Consider the following 21,839-nt stretch of genomic DNA (forward strand, 5'->3'; position numbering starts at 1 on the left):
GTGATGTAGGGGAAGGGAGGTGATGTAGGGGAAGGGGAGGTGATGTAGGGGAAGGGGAGGTGATGTGGGTGATGTAGGGGGGAGGTGATGTAGGGAAGGAGGTGATGTAGGGGAAGGGGAGGTGATGTAGGGAAGGAGGTGATGTAGGGAAGGGAAGGGGGAGGTGATGTAGGGGAAGGGGAGGTGATGTAGGGGAAGGGGAGGTGATGAAGGGGAAGGGGAGGGGGTGTAGGGTAAGGGGAGGTGATGTAGGGGAAGGGGAGGCGATGTAGGGGAAGGGGAGGTGACGTAGGGGAAGGGGAGGTGATGTAGGGGAAGGGGGAGGTGATGTAGGGGAAGGGGAGGTGATGTAGGGGAAGGGGAGGTGATGTAGGGGAAGGGGAGGTGATGTAGGGGAAGGGGGAGGTGATGTAGGGGAAGGAGGAGGTGATGTAGGGGAAGGGGAGGTGATGTAGGGGAAGGAGGAGGTGATGTAGGGGAAGGGGAGGTGATGTAGGGTAAGGGGAGGTGATGTAGGGGAAGGGGAGGTGATGTAGGGGAAGGGGAGGTGATGTAGGGGAAGGGGAGGTGATGTAGGGGAAGGAGGAGGTGATGTCGGAGAAGAGGGAGGTGATGTCTGGGAAGGGGAGGTGATGTTGGGGAAGGAGGAAGTGATGTAGGGGAAGGGGGAGGTGATGTAGGGGAAGGGGGAGGTGATGTAGGGGAAGGGGAGGTGATGTAGGGGAAGGGGGAGGTGATGTCGGAGAAGAGGGAGGTGATGTCTGGGAAGGGGGAGGTGATGTCTGGGAAGGGGGAGGTGATGTTGGGGAAGGAGGAAGTGATGTAGAGGAAGGGGAGGTGATGTAGGGGAAGGGGGAGGTGATGTAGGGGAAGGAGGAGGTGATGTCGGAGAAGAGGGAGGTGATGTCTGGGAAGGGGGAGGTGATGTTGGGGAAGGAGGAAGTGATGTCGGGGAAGGGGAGGTGATGTAGGGGAAGGGGAGGTGATGTAGGGGAAGGGGGAGGTGATGTCTGGGAAGGGGGAGGTGATGTAGGGGAAGGGGAGGTGATGTAGGGGAAGGGGGGTGATGTTGGGGAAGGGGAGGTGATGTAGGGGAAGGGGAGGTGATGTAGGGGAAGGGGAGGTGATGTAGGGGAAGGGGGAGGTGATGTAGGGGAAGGGGAGGTGATGTAGGGGAAGGGGGAGGTGATGTAGGGGAAGGGGGAGGTGATGCAGGGGAAGGGGAGGTGATGCAGGGGAAGGGGGAAGTGATGTAGGGGAAGGGGGAGGTGATGTAGGGGAAGGGGAGGTGATGTAGGGGAAGGGGAGGTGATGTAGGGGAAGGAGGAGGTGATGTAGGGGAAGGGGAGGTGATGTAGGGGAAGGGAAGGTGATGTAGGGGAAGGGGGAGGTGATGTCGGAGAAGAGGGAGGTGATGTCTGGGAAGGGGGAGGTGATGTCTGGGAAGGGGGAGGTGATGTTGGGGAAGGAGGAAGTGATGTAGAGGAAGGGGAGGTGATGTAGGGGAAGGAGGAGGTGATGTCAGAGAAGAGGGAGGTGATGTCTGGGAAGGGGAGGTGATGTTGGGGAAGGAGGAAGTGATGTAGGGGAAGGGGGAGGTGATGTAGGGGAAGGGGGAGGTGATGTCGGAGAAGAGGGAGGTGATGTCTGGGAAGGGGGAGGTGATGTTGGGGAAGGAGGAAGTGATGTAGGGGAAGGGGGAGGTGATGTAGGGGAAGGGGGAGGTGATGTCGGAGAAGAGGGAGGTGATGTCTGGGAAGGGGGAGGTGATGTTGGGGAAGGAGGAAGTGATGTAGGGGAAGGGGGAGGTGATGTAGGGGAAGGAGGAAGTGATGTAGGGGAAGGGGGAAGTGATGTTGGGGAGGGGGAGGTGATGTAGGGGCAGGGGTGGTGATGTAGGGGCAGGGGGTGGTGATGTAGGGGAAGGGGAGGTGATGTAGGGGAAGGAGGAGGTAATGTCGGGGAAGGGGGAAGTGATGTAGGGGAAGGGGGAAGTGATGTAGGGGAAGGGGGAAGTGATGTAGGGGAAGGAGGAAGTGATGTAGGGGAAGGGGAAGTGATGTAGGGGAAGGGGGAAGTGATGTAGGGGAAGGGGAAGTGATGTAGGGGAGGGGAGGTGATGTAGGGGAAGGGGAGGTGATGTAGGGGAAGGAGGAGGTGATGTAGGGGAAGGGGGAGGTGATGTAGGGGAAGGGGAGGTGATGTAGGGGAAGGGGGAGGTGATGTAGGGGAAGGGGAGGTGATGTAGGGGAAGGGGAGGTGATGTAGGGGAAGGGGAGGTGATGTAGGGGAAGGGGAGGTGATGTAGGGGAAGGGGGAGGTGATGTAGGGGAAGGGGAGGTGATGTAGGGGAAGGGGAGGTGATGTCGGAGAAGAGGGAGGTGATGTCTGGGAAGGGGGAGGTGATGTTGGGGAAGGAGGAAGTGATGTCGGGGAAGGGGGAGGTGATGTAGGGGAAGGGGGAGGTGATGTCGGGGAAGGAGGAAGTGATGTAGGGGAAGGGGGAAGTGATGTAGGGGATGGGGAGGTGATGTAGGGGATGGGGGAGGTGATGTAGGGGCAGGGGTGGTGATGTAGGGGCAGGGGTGGTGATGTAGGGGCAGGGGTGGTGATGTAGGGGCAGGGGAGGTGATGTAGGGGCAGGGGCGGTGATGTAGGGGAAGGAGGAGGTAATGTAGGGGAAGGGGGAAGTGATGTAGGGGAAGGGGGAAGTGATGTAGGGGAAGGGGAGGTGATGTAGGGGAAGGGGTGGTGATGTAGGGAAGGGGAGGTAATGTAGGGGAAGGGGAGGTGATGTAGGGGAAGGAGGAGGTAATGTAGGGGAAGGGGGAAGTGATGTAGGGGAAGGGGGAAGTGATGTAGGGGAAGGAGGAAGTGATGTAGGGGAAGGGGGAAGTGATGGGAAGTGATGTAGGGGAAGGGGGAAGTGATGTAGGGGAGGGGAGGTGATGTAGGGGAAGGGGAGGTGATGTAGGGGAAGGGGAGGTGATGTAGGGGAAGGAGGAGGTGATGTAGGGGAAGGGGGTGATGTAGGGGAAGGGGAAGGTGATGTAGGGGAAGGGGGAGTTGATGTAGGGGAAGGCGGAGGTGATGTTGGGGAAGGGGAGGTGATGTAGGGGAAGGGGAGGTGATGTAGGGGAAGGGGAGGTGATGTAGGGGAAGGGGAGGTGATGTAAGGGAAGGGGAGGTGATGTAGGGGAAGGGGGAGGTGATGTAGGGGAAGGGGGAGGTGATGTAGGGGAAGGGGAGGTGATGTAGGGGAAGGAGGAGGTGATGTAGGGGAAGGGGGGGGGAAGAGGTCATGAATGGGAGGGGGGAGGATTTGTATTGTTGTAGTTATGGAAAAGACCCCCATGCATTCAGAGACACGTTGGATTTTCCCCAGACGGATGTTTCTTTCCTTTGTACTTAGATTTCCTACCCAACGTTTAGAGGGATTTTGGTTGGGAGATGCATTGTGATTTAGCATGATCACTCTCGGAGTAATGTCTTCCGACTTTCTAACTTTTAGTCCAACAATCCATCTTTCAATCCCTCTGTCAACCAATACATCTTTTGAACCTTCCTTAACTCCAACTACCCATCCATTGCCGGTCCCTCGCTCTTTGCCTTTCGAACCCCGTAAACCCAATCGGAAACTTCCCTCACTTCACCTGAATGCCCCCTTTCATTCCTCCATCTCAAACTCCTCAACTCCTACTTTTTCCTCAAAACCACCAATCAACACCATCCCTCCAGCCTTCCGTTACGTCATTTTCATTCCACATCCAAACCATCCCCCTACCACACACGTCACACATTACCCAATTAGTTCAATACATTGGACCCCCAAAATTACTCCAACTCAGTGCAAAAGATTCTTAATCGTGTGCAAATTACTGTGGAATTAAATAGACCTTACTATTCAATGCCTGCAAAACTCACATTTGAAACACAATGGAGGTGATCATTAACACTACATTTGTCAAGATGACGTTGCTACATCAGAGACAGCAGCAACAGCTGCCCGCCAAAGGAGTGTGGGTTGCTCGCATGACCAACACTCCGAAACTTTGGTCAGGCAGAGGCCAATGAGGTGACGTGGCCGTGAAGATGACCAAATGACAGGAGCCGTAACCACAGCACCTCTCAGCGATGGAAAATGGCTAGAAGTCATCACACTCAAGGGATTCGAGGTGCCTTTCCAAAGACATTGGCAGACCTTCGAGGTGGCTTTCCAGAGAGATCAACAAGTACATTCCAGCCGCTTTCCCACGGGAATTGGTGGGCATTTTCAGCAACTTTCCAAGGAGATGAGATTGTCAAGCACCCTCATGGACCAAGAAGCCATTCCACGTCGATCTTGACACTCAATACTCCACTTGTCTCTTATGCCGGGAAGTCTTGACTCAACATCGATCTATCAACATTCTCTGGGCATCCTCTACCAAGCACTCAAATTCACAAAGCGCTCTCGTGCACCAATCGTTCTCATCCACAAACTGCTCTCGGTCCTTTCCACTCATCTCGATTCTGCTCTCGACTCATCTCATTTGCCACGACATCTCGACTCATCTCATTTGCCAGGATGTCTCCACTCATCTCATTTTCCAGGTGGTCTTGACTCTGATTTTGACTCGTCTCATTTGCCAGGAGGTCATGACTCTGCTCTTCACTCGTCTCATGTGCTGGGACTTTTGATTTATCTTGCTCTCGTCCATCAAGCTATCCTTACCACAAGTCCTTTGGCCAAGCCTGAGCTAACGTCTGCCTGTTTGGACCACGAGAGCCACCAAGAGGGAGATTTCACATTACATGAGTCTGCATGCGGCACGAGCTTACACAAGGTGAGGCAGGAGCCATGGCCATGCTGCACTTTGCACTCTATCTACTTTCTCTCTATCTATCATTTCTCTGGAATTAATGATGGTGCACCATGTCCTGCATATAGCCTCAGCTAAGACCGTGTTAGTGGGTGTAAGTGGGCTCCGTAACTGTTTAGAATAATTACTGTTCTCTTGTGCTTTTTCATTGTGATTTCTGTCCATCCATTGGAAATACATGCTCAGGATTGCTGTCGTTAATACCTGCCACTGCTGACTTGAATAAACCTTGCTGTGCTTGTTGAATAAATGTGCTTGTTAAACTTTCAAAACATTTCTGACCTGCTCACATTTGTCTTTTCCTACATTGGTCCAACATCATGTGTAAGTTTTGTTAGACGGGAAGTTTTGCCCCACTGGTTGGCTCCGGGATTAGCCAACAGCCATCCACAGTTCGTTCGGCCATACATAACAAATAGATGGGTGGCTGTTGACGGTATAATCCCAAATTAGGGTTGCCGTGCACGTACCCTAGGAGTAACACGTAACCAAGGAGTGAAAACCCTGCTTAGGCTCAGTGGTTCTAATCGGTGGACACGGTTGCCTGGCAACCCATCAGACTGCAGAGTTATATGTGGCGACGGCCTTAGGACCGGAGATTGGGTAAAGGTCGAAGGAGCTCCCTCATGGTAACCCCAGACCCTGGATCCAGAAAATATTTTCGACACAGAGGCAGTTTAATGTGTTGCTCCTCCACACACTCTGGTTTGAGTTCGTTTCTCGAACTGACATCTGATAAGATCGTGCATCAGTAGCATTTATGTTGGAGCTGTCTACTCTGGATTTGCTTGATTCCCAAACCGTATATGTACTGTCGGATTGGTGCTTTACAGGTAAGGTGTTGCATCACAAATGTTGCCATCCCTTGGAGAGACATTAAACTGCATCCTGTCAGCTGGCATTGGTTGGTGGACGTCAAAGATTTTATGGTGCCGGCAACACCCATTCGTGAAGAGTGGGTGTTGCCGGCACTATAAAGAAATTACGATTTCCTGCCGCCTTCATTCGAATTTCAGACCTGACTGACCAGCTGGTTCATGAAAAGACTTTGGCCAAAAACTTTTCCCAGTCGACCTTACATAAACTTGGGAATAATTGGGACCGTTAAAGTGATAGTTGTGGATTCAATACAGTTCCAATAACTAGAAGGGCACTCGGTAGAGCACATACCTCTGCCAGGCTGATTAGTTTACGTTTTGTTTTTATCCCACTGAAAGGCCGGATCTGGATTCGGACCTGAAATAAAATTGAATGAGCTTGTTCTTATCACCTAACCAACTCATCCACCAAGTTTGTCCGAATCCGTCCATAACTTTTTGAAATGTCGCACGACATATAGTGGGGCAACTTAGCATAACAACTGTGCATTTTGTGAGGAAAGCACCAAATTTGGCACACTAGTAGCCTATCATATTATGAACAGATTTGGATATTGGGCCATCTCAAAATTTTTGATGGCAGTGGAAAATGGCTACCACAGCCATCAGTGGCTGAATTTGAGATGGCCTAATATCCAAATCTGTTCATAATATGATAGGCTACTAGTGTGCCAAATTTGGTGCTTTCCTCACAAAATGCACAATTGTTATGCTATATTTAGCTAAGTTGCCCCACTAATATTGTTTCAGCTCAATCACTCAATGGCGAAGAATCACTTTACAAATTCTCGCATCTGGATTTGGATTCGGATCTTCACCAAAATCGAATCAATTCTTCCTTTTTACATACCCAACCTGCCCACAAACTTTTTGTTTAAATCCATCCACAACTTTTTGAGATATCCTGCTATATGGCGTTTTAGCCCCATCTCTCAATGATGAAAAATCACTTCGAAAATTATTGGATCCACATCCGGATCTGGACGTTCATCATCATCCTCATCATCATCATCATCATCATCATCATCATCATCATCATCATCATCATCGTTTTCCGGCCATTTCCATCACCAAAATCTAATCATTTCGTCATTGTCACATACTCAAGCTCTCCACCAAATTTCTTCTGAATCCGTCCACAACTTTTTGAGATATCCTGTTCAAAAAGAAACAGACAGACAGACAGACATACAGAGAGGGGATGAAAACAACCTCCATCCACCTTCGGCGGCAGAGGCGATTATGAGCACGTGTCTTCACGTCCCTAGTTGTCTGTCCTCCACTGCCAGATCTGTCCGGGTGTTATTGTTTTGTCCATCCCCGTGTCCTATTCCTTTATAACTAACCATTTCAAAGAGAAGAAGCATGTTCCTGCTTTCTGCCTTTGCATGTGCAGCCCAGCCACCAAATTTGGTTTTGTTTTTGAGCGATCATCAAGGGATGCATTACAATCTATTGGACGCAGTGTAAATTCGGTATGTTTGGTGATCTTCAGGGGTAGTACAAACCCCTTGCATGACGGGTGACGTTAATCAGACCCGTCAACGTGACAATACTTAAATGTATTATATATACACACCGGATTTACTTGTTGTCATGGGTTGTTGATCATGGAGAAAAATGTTGTGATGAACTCTCTGTTGTCTTTGAAATCAAATATTGTGTTTGTATGAAAGATGAGTTTGATACATAAAGTTTGGATATGTAACAGTATCCATCAAATTTAGAAGTGTAAGCAGTGGCTCACTCGAAACAGTCCACGATAACTCCACATGATAAGTTCACTGAAGAACATACATTTTACGCCAAAGCGATAATTTTAAGAAAGTGGTCACCTGATGCTGGTCGTAGCAAAAAGCAGCAACACTGTATCTGCTCACTTTATGGCAACCAAACCCAAAGCAAGACTTCCAGCATAAGAAGACCTCACATATAAAACCATGACCTCAAGTGTCATAATCATGATCCCAAAGTCCTGGCTGGTTGTCCATCTGCATCAATTCATTCCCCCTTTTCTCCTGATTGTGGAATCGTCTCCCTGTGTCCATTTGACCATCTTCTGATGCTTCTCACTTTACTCTTTCAAATTTGCTGCCAATCACGACCACACATGCTCAGCCGTGTACATCCATGATCTCTTTAACACAGGCCAATTCTTTCCCATTCTTTTCCTCTCTGGGACTTGTTCCATTTTTTTTGTTGTTGTTAATCCTCCTTTACTCTTTGTCTTGATAAAGACGTGAGCACCAGCGTCCAGAGCAGTCAAGCTTTACACCAAAGAGGTCAACGATTGACCGTATCCTTGCTCTTCGGATCCTCACCGAATGCAGACGAGAGTTTTCGGCAGGGGCTGCTTGCAGCCGATGTTGATCTCTGTATAGCGTTCGATTCAGTGAATCAGGATGCCCTCTGGAGGATTATTGGTCTTCGTGGGGTGCCACCAAAACTGATCAATCTAAATTATACTCTGGTACTGAGAGTGCTGTGAAATGTGGTGATACCATCTCTGACTTATTTCCAGTTGTTACTGGAGTTCGTTAGAGGTGTGTACTGTACAGGCCTCCACACTTTAAAACACTTTTATAGACTGGATTATGGGGAGGATGTCGGAGAGATCAAGTTGCAGTGCATCCTTTGGGAATGTGAAGATCTCTGACATTGATGTCGCAGATGATGCAGTCATCTTTGCGGAGACTTTGGATATCCTTTTGGGGGCCCTCGAGGTGCTGAATGAGGAGTCGGAGCCACTGGGATTATGGGTTTTCTGGGTCAAAACTAAGATCCAGGCTTTCAATGACATCTTGGATGCTGCTGTCCTGTCAGTACCTGTTTGTGGTGAGGATGTTGGGGTCATGGAGAGATTCACTTACCTTGGCAGTGATATTCATGTCTCTGTTGGCTGAGCCAGAGGTCAACAGACGTCTGGGTCGGGCCTGGGGATTCATGGATTCACTGGATCATGGGGTGTGGCGCTGCCGGTACCTGTGCGGGAGGACGAAAGTCCGAGTCTTCAGGTCCTTGGTGCTTCCAGTCTTGCTCTATGCATGTGAGACTTGGACTCTGACTAGGGATCTGAGATGGAGATTTAATTCCTTTGGTACCAGGTCTCTTTGGAGAATCCTTGGCTGTCGTCGGTCCGACTTTGTATCCAACGAGCGGTTGCTGAGAGAGACTCAAATGAGATTTGTTACCAGCATAGTCCGTGGGCGTCAGCTGCAGCTGTTTGGACATGTGGCTCGTTTTCCTGACACTGATCCTGCTCACCAGATTGTCTCAGCGAAGGAGCCTCGTGAGTGGAGGAGGCCAATGGGTTGACCACGTGCTTCGTTGTTGCAGCAGATTGATAAACATCTCAAGGAGATGGGGATGAGCCAAGCATCTGCCCGGGGAGATGGCCAGATGGAGACCCTTAGAGTACCGGCGGAAAGTGGACGCAGTGACGCGCTGCTCCGGCGCATGCTCCCATACCTGACCTGACCTCTTTGTCGATGCCCACCCTCTTCCCTCAAACTCCCAGAGCTTTTGGCAGTTTGTGAACTTGCTGCCTTTTTAAATTCGCCTTCTCCATGAGCCTAGACCCTTGTATAAAAAAAGAGAAAGGACCAGGTGCCCGACATAATGAGTTCCATCAAGAAAAGCATATAAATACTGCAGAGGATGTCCTTCGATACTGCAGAGGAAATACTGCATATAAATAAAAGCAGGATGTCCTTCGATAGGAAAGCTTTTTGTATTCTTGCCAATATACCCAATAAATCCATTTTAAATACAAAACCCATCGGGTTGAGCTTGAATGAGTAATATTAATAAAACAAATACTGCAGGAAAGGTATAACTTGGAGAAAGTTTTATAACTTGTTAATCGTACATTTTCATTTCTCGTTCTCGGATTTTCATCATATGCTCTTGTAATAATGTAATAAAAAGAATGAAAAGAATTGATTCAATCAAGTTTGTGCCCTATAAGCCTCCGAGAACCTGTGTAATTCCTCAAATTCCCTGAATCCAATTTAGCTCAAACTCATAAAGATATGAATGAAACCACATAAAGTAAGCACGATGTTAATAAAATAACTAAGTACTATTGTACTCGTCTGTAATGGATTTAGGGACAGCTGGGTGCTGTGGAATATAATTCTGTGAAATTATTAACAAACAAAGGAAACTGCAAAGTGACAATCGCGGATCATGCTGAGTTTCATGGGAAAGGCACATTAAGGTATTAAATGGAAACTTCTTTATTGCGGTGAGTAAAACTTCAACTTTCACTTAGAGTCTTAGACGATCCGTTCTTGGAATCTTAACTCCCATGTTGTTGGTTAAAAGAAACAGTTCAGTAAAGGCCGACCTCCAGATGGACTCTGGTGTGGTATGACAGACAAAGCTGAAAGCTCAATGGTCTATATCTCATTTGTATTACCAGATGCGACCACACGCTTGCCAAGTGTCTGCACGAAGTGTCCCACAACTTGAGAACCGAGCCCAATGAAAACCACTTCAATCAGAAGTCCAAGTTGTTTTAAGATCCACGACACTAATTGCTGGGTGAGGTTGTGAGGTTTGCTTGAAATGAACGGAGAGCGATAATAATTTTCATGGGCCACGTAGTACTGATTTACACAAGATTTCCTGGTGAGAAAAATAATGTGAATGGTGTGCATATTAGGGTTAAAACCCTCTTGTTAGTTTTATGGTTAAGATTTCATTTGATGATTACGATGGCGAGAGAAATTATACTTTCAGGAATCCAGTTAGAATGATTGCGACTCTCAAGGATGGATCCATGAATTTTATTAACTAGCTAATACAAAAAAAAAACTTTTCAAAATATAATTTCTATGGGCACATAGCTTTCAGTTTCGCCATGAACCAAAATCAAGAAATCAAAATTGTGTCTGTTATTCCCTCAAACCCCTAATATCCCCCTCACCCCAACCTTTTTACAGACTGCCAGTTTTCTAGTCATCTCACTTGCCTACCATTACATCCATACCTCCTGTACTTTCTTCTTCCAATATCCACAATCTTAGATCAACCACTTCAATGTCTCCTAACACATCAATTCATCATAACCTGCCATGGTATGCCTTTGCATATATGCTGTGCTTCCGTGTATACTCTCTTGACTACCTTGACTAACCTCTTCCATGCACTGTAGGTGGTGTCATTGTCTATATTTGTCATATGCTTCCCCAGAGTCCTTGTTTTCCTTTCCCCTTCCAAATCCCCCTCCCCCCTCCTCCCTCCACAACAACCTCTTGCTTTGTATATGCTGCATGAAGACGACACCAAGCAACAACGACAACATCTCCAAACTCCTCTCCGTTGATGTTGAACTCCTCCCATCTGCTCATCCTTGCTCGCCATTCCTCATGTGTGGAAATATTAATCGTCACCATGCTGAATGGCTGGATATGGGTAATGTGACCTCCAGAAATGGAATAGCACCCAGAACCTTCTCTGAGGTAGCAGGTCTCACTCGGTTAACTTTCTAAGCCAGATTTAATCATGTAAGGCATTTATGCGGCAAATTCAAACTTTCCTGGTAAATATCTCATATCTTGATGGCTCCTTCTAGCTCATTTGTCCTCTACCAGCTTCACCGGAGGGGACTATAGCCTTGCTCTTCATCTGTCCATACGTCCATCAGTCTGTCTATCCATCCTACCTGTAGTTTTTCAGACTTTTTCCCATAACCTTTAATATATTCAACTGAAACTTGGTACATGGCTTTATTATGATAAGTTACAGAACATGTTCGAGTTTCAGGGCATTTCATCAATTTTTCACAGTTATTCCCTTTTTGGACTTTGAAAGCATCACATCTTATACATGGGTCAGTCAGTGTTCAGCTGCCATGAATCCACCCCACTGCTTTACACCCAATGGCTAGACAGCTGGCCTGACTCCACCCCAATAAAATCATGTGCCACCATTGCATGAAGCGGCGCAGATCGGCAGGTCTCAGGCCTTAGGCCTGGGTGTTAGTCCATGGCCCAGTGCAATTGGAATGATACCAGGTAGCCGATACAACCACGATGTATTATATATGGACACAAGGCTGTACGCATGTTTTGCTTTCTGTCTGTACATCAGGTTATTATGCCTCTGCTGATGAAGTTACCGGTGGCATTATGTTTTCGGGTTCACCGTCCATCCGTTAGCATGGACGGACGTATGAGGATGGACAGGCGTACGTACGTAAATTGTACGTACGTCCATGCTCATTTTCTCTTTTCGCTGCAACCGCTTCTCTGATTGACACAAAGTTTCACTATTGGGGTGACGACTCATGTATAATGGTTTAATGTATTTATGACTAGCTGAAGTACCCGGTAATACCCGGGAAATTTGCTGGTAAGACTAAGTAAAGTGCCTATTTTTGTCATGCTAGTTAGACTGAGGCATTAGTTGTATGGAGAAAATTAGGAAGGCTTCTTTTATGGGGTGACGCCGAGGGAGCAATCATTGTTGTCGCAACTGGTAAATATAGCGGTGCACTGAATGGTCACAGGCTGCCTATGCGGTGATAGCACTGCCCCTGAATCTTAAATGTGGTGAAGAAACCCTGGTCCGTCAGGTCTCTGTCTGCACCAAAGGATGTCATCATGAATGAAGCATTGTACCGCCAGATTTGACTGCGAAATCGCTTTACCTCTCGCGTATCCTCTGTAAGCAGCCGTCTCAATACATCTGGTGGTTCTTGTAATGACTCCAGTCTAACCTTTCCTCTAGTACAGCACATGGCTGGAGCCTCACCTGGCCACTTAACGGCCCTGCAAAACTCGCAGACTTTGTCCATTCTGCCAATAGAGACGTGCGCATTGCTGCCGTAATCCTCAGAGAGGTCATAGTTGAAGGCGGCCTTGAGCCACTCAATGTTTCCAGCAGCAGTGGCAACTGTCCTTGATGTCCTGCCAAAACCCGGACCTAGAAAGCTGGAACGTGAGTTTTGCGCTTCTCTCGCCCATCGGTGTGACTCTCTATTTGCAGTAAGATGACTCTCTCTGACTCTCTCTGACTCTCTCTGACTCTCTCTGACTCTCTCTGACTCTCTCTGACTCTCTCTCTCTCTCTCTCTCTCTCTCTCTCTCTCTCTCTCTCTCTCTCTCTCTCTCTCTCTCTCTCTCTCTCTCTCTCTCTCTCTCTCTCTCTCTCTCTCTCTCTCTCTCTCTCTCCCCCCCCCCAGCTGACTCTGCTTGCCTGGCTCTTTCATGAGCAGATCTGTCAGCAGTTAGCTGTTGCCGTGTGCGTGCAGTTTGAGAATTCAAATAACAGGAGGAGAATGTGTATATTTAAAAAGTCAATGAATACGAACATTTTGTATTTCAAAAAACCCTCGCGTTTTTAACCATGAAGCCTTTTGTTACGATTAATACGCCGGCGCACTATTCAAAAGCCATTGTTTTTTTTTTAATGGAAAAAAAAATTAATATATTCATTTTTATGGAAAGCCACTCAGCGCATCCTGGAGCTGAATGTTAGGTCTATATGTGTGTAAATTTTCATCAAGATCGGTTCACTGGTCTCGGAGCTTATTGGTTACAAACAAACAGACAGAAGGACTGCCATTTATATAGTAGATGTCATCGGTCACGTGGTGTGGCAGCCATGTTGGAAAAAAAGTAAAAACTTTGGATCTCTGTATCTCCAAAACCATTCCATGGAAAAAAAATTGAAACTTGGCACAGGTCAAGTACTCCCCGTGGGAAACAGGTGTGATTTTTTGTTGATGTTAAAAGGTGGCTTCGTTATGACGTCATAATTGCATACGTCAAACACTTTATTCGATCGATATGAAAATTTTTGGGGGTCATTTAGGGTAAATTGTATGGGGGAAAAATTGATGACATCATAGGTCACATGGTTGGACAGCTTTGATTTTTTTGAAGGACAATCCTTTAAAAATCTACTTCTCCAGAAAGGCCTGACAGATCGAGGGGAAACTTCATCCACATAATCCCCAGTCTTGGTGATACCAGGGTGTACATGAAAAATTAAGTCACATGGTCTGGTAGCCATATTGGATTGAATGGAAATCTATTTTTTTTTAATCCTTCTTTTGAACCGCTTCATCAATTGACATGAAACATCACATGTATGATCAATCAGTCATGGGGAATACATCTTTTGAATTTCAACCTGATCGGATGCATGGTCTGGCAACCAGAATTATTTAATATTTCGAATCTGGATTAAGGGATTTAAATCAAATTTCAAATAAATATGTATAATGATGTCATAATGTGGGCGGAGGCATATCTGGTGATGTCGCGACGTTGAAGAGTTGCCATTCTAGGTTTTAATATGAAATTAAAGCAATTCTCGCTTTTGTTAGATTATATGCTTATGAAACTTGTGATTTCATCGAGCCACCTCGGCTTTGCTGAGTCAAGCAGTTCAACAAGGTGGACTGCACTGCTCTATAATCTGTCTCTGTCTCTGTCTCTGTGTCTCTCTCTCTCTCTCTCTCTCTCTCACATCATCTATCTCTTATCCTTAGCTGATGACATTGACAACGCTTGAAACCCCACGCAAGAGGTCCGACTCTCCCTCCTGCATCCGTTCATTCTCTCATACCTCCAGCTCTGCTATCCAAGTTCTTGCCCATGTTATACAAAAGCTTATGAGGAAGCAATAGCAAGCAAGCATCTTGCCTTCTCTGACTGGAAAGCCATCCGACTCATCAATCCTACTCATGACAATTTGCATACGCCTCACGAGGCCTGCATCAGGTGCCTGCCAATCTGTTATTAATATTATAGGAGTAAGAACACAACACCAACGTTGTCGGGAACTAAACCTTTAAGTCTATTATTCATTTTCCAAATCCTAATGGCAATTGATTATAACTGTCTCAGAAGGATGCTCTTCTGCAGTCCCTTTGCACATCAAGTCATAAGTCATGATGGACAGAGCTCATGATAAGACAAAATGCTTGAATGGTATTTTCTTGAATGGCTCAGGATACCAATCCCTCAATCCCTCTCTCCCTCTTCCATATCTCTCTTCCCTTCTGTCTGTATCATCACCTTGAACTGGTAACTAGTTCCCATGGCATGAGTGAACTCTAGCCTGGTGTTGGCTTTGTGGTTAGGGTGGCTGGCTTGGGATCTTAGGCTTGTTGAATTAACACCAAGTGGGGTTGACTCAGCCTGTAATCCTTCTGAGGTCAGTGAAATGAGTACCAGTGTACTAGTATAGGAGCACAGCATCAGTGGCACAACCATACCCCCAACAAAATCATAGCTACCTGGCAGCCAAGCTGCCAATTGTAAGAAGGAGAAGAAGAAGATATCTCTTCCTCAAAACCCATGCATTGATCAATGACTGATCAATACTCTTCTGCAGATTCTTTGTAGAACATTACCTCTCATCTCTATAGAGGTTAACTGTTCACTATAGAAGTTGGCTTATGTCATTTCTATCCCTAAGAATGGTACCAAGATAGTCCCTTTGAACTGCAAACCAGTAAGTCCTCCACATTATGTGTAAGGTAATGGAATCAATAATCTCAGCAAACCTCAAGGCTTACTTTTTCCAACTATTGAAAATCAGATTACAAATTTGGGGTTCCATCTTGTTCACCTAACCTTAGATATGCTCTAACTAACTCAGCAATGTACAGTGGAGGTACTCTGAACCTCAAGCATGAGGTCAGAGCAGTCACAATGGATGTTGCACATTCGATATTCTCTGGCACTGAGCCCTGAACAAGAGCATCCAGGGTCCTCTCGTTTACTGTCTCATGGATTTTATCCACACTCATCGCCTGAATATCCAACCTTTTCCTCAATGCAGTGTCTTTGGAACTCCCCTGTGCCAGTGTACATTAATTATATCTCATCCTCTTTGGAATCATTTCTTCTTCCCCACCCCCCCCCCCCCCACCCCACCTGCCTCCCCCCCATCCCCCCACCCCACCCCTCTGTAAATAATCCTTAGCAGGGATGTCATTCCTTGGCCACTAGGTAGAATTTTCCGGAAGCCTCCATTTTTGGGCATAAAGTTTCTCATACCAATGACAGGCAGGTTGTATCCGCATCATTATCTACCAATTTAGAGGAAATGTATAGCTGGTCAATCAAATGGAATATGTTATTCAACTCTTCTAATTCCCACACACTAACCTGTCTCTATGTACAGAGTGTCTGGCTCACCCACCAGTTTACTTCTGCAATCAACCTTTGGCAGAAGTTCAGTCTTTGGAGCACTTAGGACAAACAATCTACCATGACCTTTCCAGATCCATCACGTATCCAAACTGGCCTCCAGGGCATTGGGCCTTGCAATCATCTGCGGTGCTAAATCATGCCTTGGCCTTACTCAGCTCCGAACAGTGGACAAAGCCTCGTCCACGGGGCCATGGAGTATGGATGTCCTCTGTGGGCTGGTTCTGGTTCTGTCAAATCTCACCTTGTGCACCTGCAAGCAATGGTGTTCCCACCTCTTGTGCCAAGAGAATAATGTAGTTACCCAACAGGATGCCGACGTGCAAGGCCTGCTACTCTCACAGCACAAGCAGGTCAGTTGCCTCGCAGTTTTATATCACTTAATTTCTTGTCTCTCCCCACCGGCCTTATCAGCTGTCGTCTGGATTTGATATATAGCTCTTCCCGGTAATGTCCCATTCGGTTCTCTTTCCAGTAGCAAATGACACTAAACAAGACTGTGTCTTTGCCCCAACTATTATCTGTGCTGTTCTCTCTGTTATGCTCATGGAGGTATTCAATGAACTTGACAAAGGTGTCTATTTACACTTCAGAACTGATGGAAAGCTTTTTAGCATCAAAATATTAAAAGCACACACTAAAGTGAAGGAAATTCGAGGTCAAGGGAACTCTTATATGCTGACGATTGTGCTTTGGTTGCCCACTCTCTTGATGAAATTAAAGCCATCATGATGTAATTGTTTTTACCTGCACAAATATTGGTCTCCAAATAAATATAAAGAAGACGAAAGTTATGTATCAACTTCCACCAAAAGTTGGCAACATTGAACCAAACAGGTACATTGATGAAGAATCGATATAAGGTGCACAACAGTTGTGCTGTCTTAGCAATGTGTTTTTTTTTTAATGCATTGTCGAGGCTCGTGGAGGAGCTGGAAGACAGAATGGACAAGGGCGTCACAGAACGAAAGCAACAATAGAAAGAGTAAGGGGGGGAGGGGGTGCACCAATAGCAAGGTTCTGCCTTTTTGGCTGCTGGTTGCATCATTGGTTAGGGGCATGGCTATGCTGCTGATGCAGTGCCCCTATTACCAGTGTCCTGGTGCTTATTTCGCCGACCTCAGAAGGATGACAGGCTGAGTCAACCCCCTGGTGTTAATTCAGTGTCAAACAGGGCTCGAACTCAGGACCCCAGGATCCCAAACCGCCACCCTAACCACTAAACAAACACCAGGCTTAACAGCAAGGTAGAGGAACAAAATAGATGGAGACTTGGGAGGGAAAAAAAAAGACTGGGGAAGAACGACAGCAAGGGGAGGAAGACAAAGAGGGTGAACAAGATGGATACGGCCGCAAAATCTCGATATCACAGAGGTGGAAATGGGGGAAGAAAAAGAAATGGCAAAAAAAATATTGAGAGTAGGATGAGGCTGGGGAGCTGCGGAGGGTGGGGGAACCTGATAACATGGAAAACTAGAAGAGCACTTGGTGGAGCGCTTAGCTACGCCACGTAACACCTGATCCACGAGAACATATCGGGCCCAATACATTTTTGAAATATTATACTAAACAGTACGATATCGTTTTTGGCCCTATCTCTCAATGGTGAAGAATCACTTTAATAATTAAATAATCATCGTATCCAGATCCGGATTCGGATCTTCACAAAAATCGAAATAATTTGTCCTTGCAACACATCCAATCTGTCCATCAAGTTTCGCCCAAATCCGTCTGCAACTTTTTGAGATATCCTGTACACAAACAAACAGACAGACAGACAGAAAGGGGTGAAAACATAACCTCCTTCACCTTTGGTGGTGGAGGTAAAAAGAAACTGGTTGGCTTGGGGAGGGTTAATGGAAGTATAAAAGATCATTGTTATGGATGGGGTATGACCTGAGATGGTGATGAACAGCTGTCTTGAAGCCCTGGAGGGAAGGATGACATTGAACAGACTGAGGAAGTTGTTCCAACAGGTGGAAGAAAAGAAGAATGAATGAGTGGAGGTGAGCAGTGAGTGTGGATTTTGGAAGTTTCACGAGAAGGGGGTTACTGGCAAATTGCATGCACCCTCTGGAAACCTGGAAGGGTGGGGGGGGGCAGAGTACTAAAAGGGCAGAGGGTTAAAGACCAGAAGGGGAGTGGAAGACAGAGAGATTGCTGACCTGTCAGCAATGTGAAAGTAATGGCCCTAGAGATTCAGCTTCATCGCGGGAGACACCATTGATTTTGAGGGCCTCGTTTGTACAGCGTCAAGCTGAGCAAGCTGTGAGACAGGGGTGCTGCCACAGAGGGGACAGCAGTGCTACATCAAGCTGCATATGAATGTCTTGTGGGTAGATAAAAGTAAGGATGTGCCAAGGAAAGACTTTGCGTGGTGGAAGATGCCCAGTCGGCAGCTGGCTTCGAGGCCAACTTCAATATCTGGTTTTCCCAAGGAAGATCATGGCCGATGGTGAGGCACAAAGATTTAAGTGACTGAACTTCTTCAACAGGATTGTTAAGGAAGTAGATAGGAGGGTTTAACAGATGATTTTTTCATGGAGACCATGATTGGGAGTGGGAGATTTGTCTGTATTGGACATCAGGTTCCAAGTGATGGACCAGCACATGATTCTCTCAAGGTATGTAGAGAAGGAAGAAGCTGCTGCCTGCCGATCTGAAGGATGAGGAATGGTGCAGCAGAGGGTGGAGTCATCATCAATGAGATAAGGATTTTTTTTCCAGAGAGTCAAAAAGATAATTGATGAAGATAATGAAAAGGACTGGGCCCAAGATACTGCCTTGGGGCACTCCAGCCTTGACAAAGGAGATGAGAGGATCCTGTTTCGAGCCACATCCCGGCAATGAGATGGAGGAAGTCAGTAAGCCATGTGTGGAGGTGGCCTTGGATGCTATAGGCAGAGAGTTTGAAGAGCAATGTGGGATGTGAAACTGAATCAAATGCTCGATGTATCTCCAGAGAGTCGGCCCTGATCTCAAGCCTGACATTGAGGGCCTCCGTCAGTTGTTGGGAAAGCAAAAGCAGTATGTCCAGGGAAGATTGATCTGATCTGAATATGAGCTGATCTTCTGAGAGCAGGACATAAGAGAAAACAAAGGATTTTATGTCAATGGTAATGATGGATTCCTTGACCTTGCTGATGATTGGAAGTAAGCTAATATGTCTGTAGTTAAGAGGATCAGTTTTTGCACCATGTTTGTGAAATGCGGTGATGTTTGCTAATTTCCCAGCAGATGAAAGATGACCTAGGGCAAATGATGGGGTGAAAAGAGCACAAATTGGATGTGCAAGAGCAGCAGAACAGGTTTTTAGCTTATCTGGAATTTAAATTCCAAATAATGTATTGTCATCGTGCACCATCCGTCTGTCCGTCCATCTCTTATTTCAACTTCTCCGGCCAAACCGCTGGGCAGATCTGGCTGAAATTTGGCAGCAACATTCCTCTCCTGACTGGTAACAAAAATTGTGAAGCTAATTCCGGTCACATGACTTTAAATCGATCAAAATAGCTGACTTGGTAAATTTCTTCAAAAATCTTCTTCCTCCAAACTCACGAGTCAGAATGCTACTAAATTTGTGTTGCAACTTTAGGACAGGGTCCTGATGTTAAATTGCAGAGGCCATGCTGATCACATGTCTGGGAGTGTCAAAATGGCAGTCCCACAAATTTCTTCCAAAATATCCTCATCCACCAATCAGAATGCTACCAAATTTGGATTACAACATTAGGCCAGGGTAGGGAGGTTAAATTGCTGAAGTCATGCCGATCACATGACTGGGAGTTTGTCAAAATGGCCGACTTAGTCTGTTTTTGGTAAAATCATGTAAATTCCTTCAAAAAGCTTCTTCTCCAGACCCACCAGTGAGAATGCTAGGAAATTTGGGTTTCAACATTAGAATAGGGTCCTGATGTTAAATTGTGAAGGCCATGTTGATCGCATGACTGGAAGTGTGTCAAAATGGCGGTCATGCAAATTCCTTCCACAATCTTCTTCTCCAGACCCACCAATCAGAATGCTGCCAAATTTGGGTTACAACATTCGGACAGGATTGTGATGTTAAAATGCAGAGGTCATTCCGATCACATCACCGGAAGTGTGTCTGGCAGACAGTACATTTTTGGGAAAATCACATAAATTTCTTCAAAAAAAACTTTCCTCTCCAGATCCACCAATCAGAATGCTACCAAATTTGGGTTACAACATTCGGCCAGGAACCCATATAAGCTACAGGTCCAGTGGTCCTGTTTTTAGTTTTCAGACGAGTTTCAGATTGATTGGCTTTTTTAGTCCTTTCTTCGATGAAATAATCTCAACACATTTGTGGAAGTGTTTGAGAAACTTGTGACTGCTGCATTGTTCTGTTTAGTTCCTTTATTACATGCCAGGTTCTACAACAGCTCGAGGGCAGTGTGGCATCCTTAACCACTCCGTCGATCAGGCCTTATGGGTACTGACAATAAACAACCGGGGGCCTGAGCGGCCTCTACTCAGGCACAAAGGGAAAGGGGGTAGTGTGAGACAGTAAGTCAGAAGGAAAGGATAGTGTTCACTGCTCCCAGTCTGCTCTGTGAGTAATGTCGTGGATAACGTGGCATTCCAAGCCACTCGCACTGACTTGCCCTCCTACACATGGAAAAGAAATTACCTGAAGCCTGAGCGGCCTCTACTCAGACATAGAGGGAAATAGGCGGTGTATAAAAGCGAGTTAAAGGAGAGGACAACGTCCACCTCTCCCAGTTTTGACCCTGAGTAAGGTAATTGTGGTGAGAAGCAAGATTGATGAGATTCAGACTTGTGACAGATGTATGTTCGAATTTAGACATTTGAGTGTGTTATTTTTCACTGAAACCTGACTGCCTAGATATTTCCAACACTGCTATCGATATTGAAGGATTTGATATAATACGCCATGATTGACCTTCTACTGGATCAAACTGGATCAAATATCAGTGGTGGAGGTGGCATGTGCATATATGCGAATAATCGATGGTGTAAAAACTTTCAGATTAACAGTTGTGTCTGTGATGCCAATATAGAGCTACTCTTTGTGACTTTTAGACTCTTCTATCTGCCCCGAGAATTCAATCAACTGCACGTTATTCTAGTGTACATTCCATCGATACCAATGCCAAGCAAGCTGAAGAGGTCGTGTATGAAACACTGAACAGTGATGTTATTATTACCACATGCAAACCGCTCTCTGTCTGTCTGTCTACCGACATCAGTCTGTGATCGAGTTACTCGTCAATTTTGGTTGAATGCCATATTTTGAGCACTGTAGAACACGAATCAGAACATTAATCTGAACTCGAACCTACAGTTTAGCCAAACTATGGCTCTGAATTTGACAAATTATACAGAATCTCATCCCAATTGTGCATGTGCACAGAGGAGAAAGGTAATTTCTTGAGTCTTTCTGTCTGTCTGGCAATCAAATAAAATTGAATATCATTCCAAACAAGAAACATACTGTTTTTAGGGATGTCATAAAGGACACAAAGAACTAATGTGACATGTAAAATCAGGTGGTGTAAAAGACAGTGCATCAATAGCGGTAAACATCAACGAAAAAGTTTTGTTTTTTCTAGTTTTTAATCTCTTATTTCAGTTGACTTGTATATTTAAACACTGTATAACACAAATTGACTTGATGGCACTTCCAAAAAACTCCAGTTTACAGGATTTGGCCAAAATATTACAGCATTTTACATCATCTCGACCAATCAACTTTTCCGCTCACTCTCTCGGCATTGGGGAATACCGAGATTCAGACAAAATGGCAGCTTGTAGGAATTGTGCTCTGAAATAGATCGTGCTCGGAAAGGCAAAGCAGGAGGTCAAAAGACCTTCCCTGTGTCCTTTTTCTCAAGACTGCATGGGATGAGGTGTTCTATGAACTCTCGTTTTTAGCTCACCTGGAA

This window comes from Eptatretus burgeri, chromosome 7 (assembly GCF_056783735.1).
Source record: "Eptatretus burgeri isolate ZD-2024b chromosome 7, Ebu_testis_v1, whole genome shotgun sequence".
In the NCBI taxonomy this organism is placed as follows: Eukaryota; Metazoa; Chordata; class Myxini; order Myxiniformes; family Myxinidae; genus Eptatretus; species Eptatretus burgeri.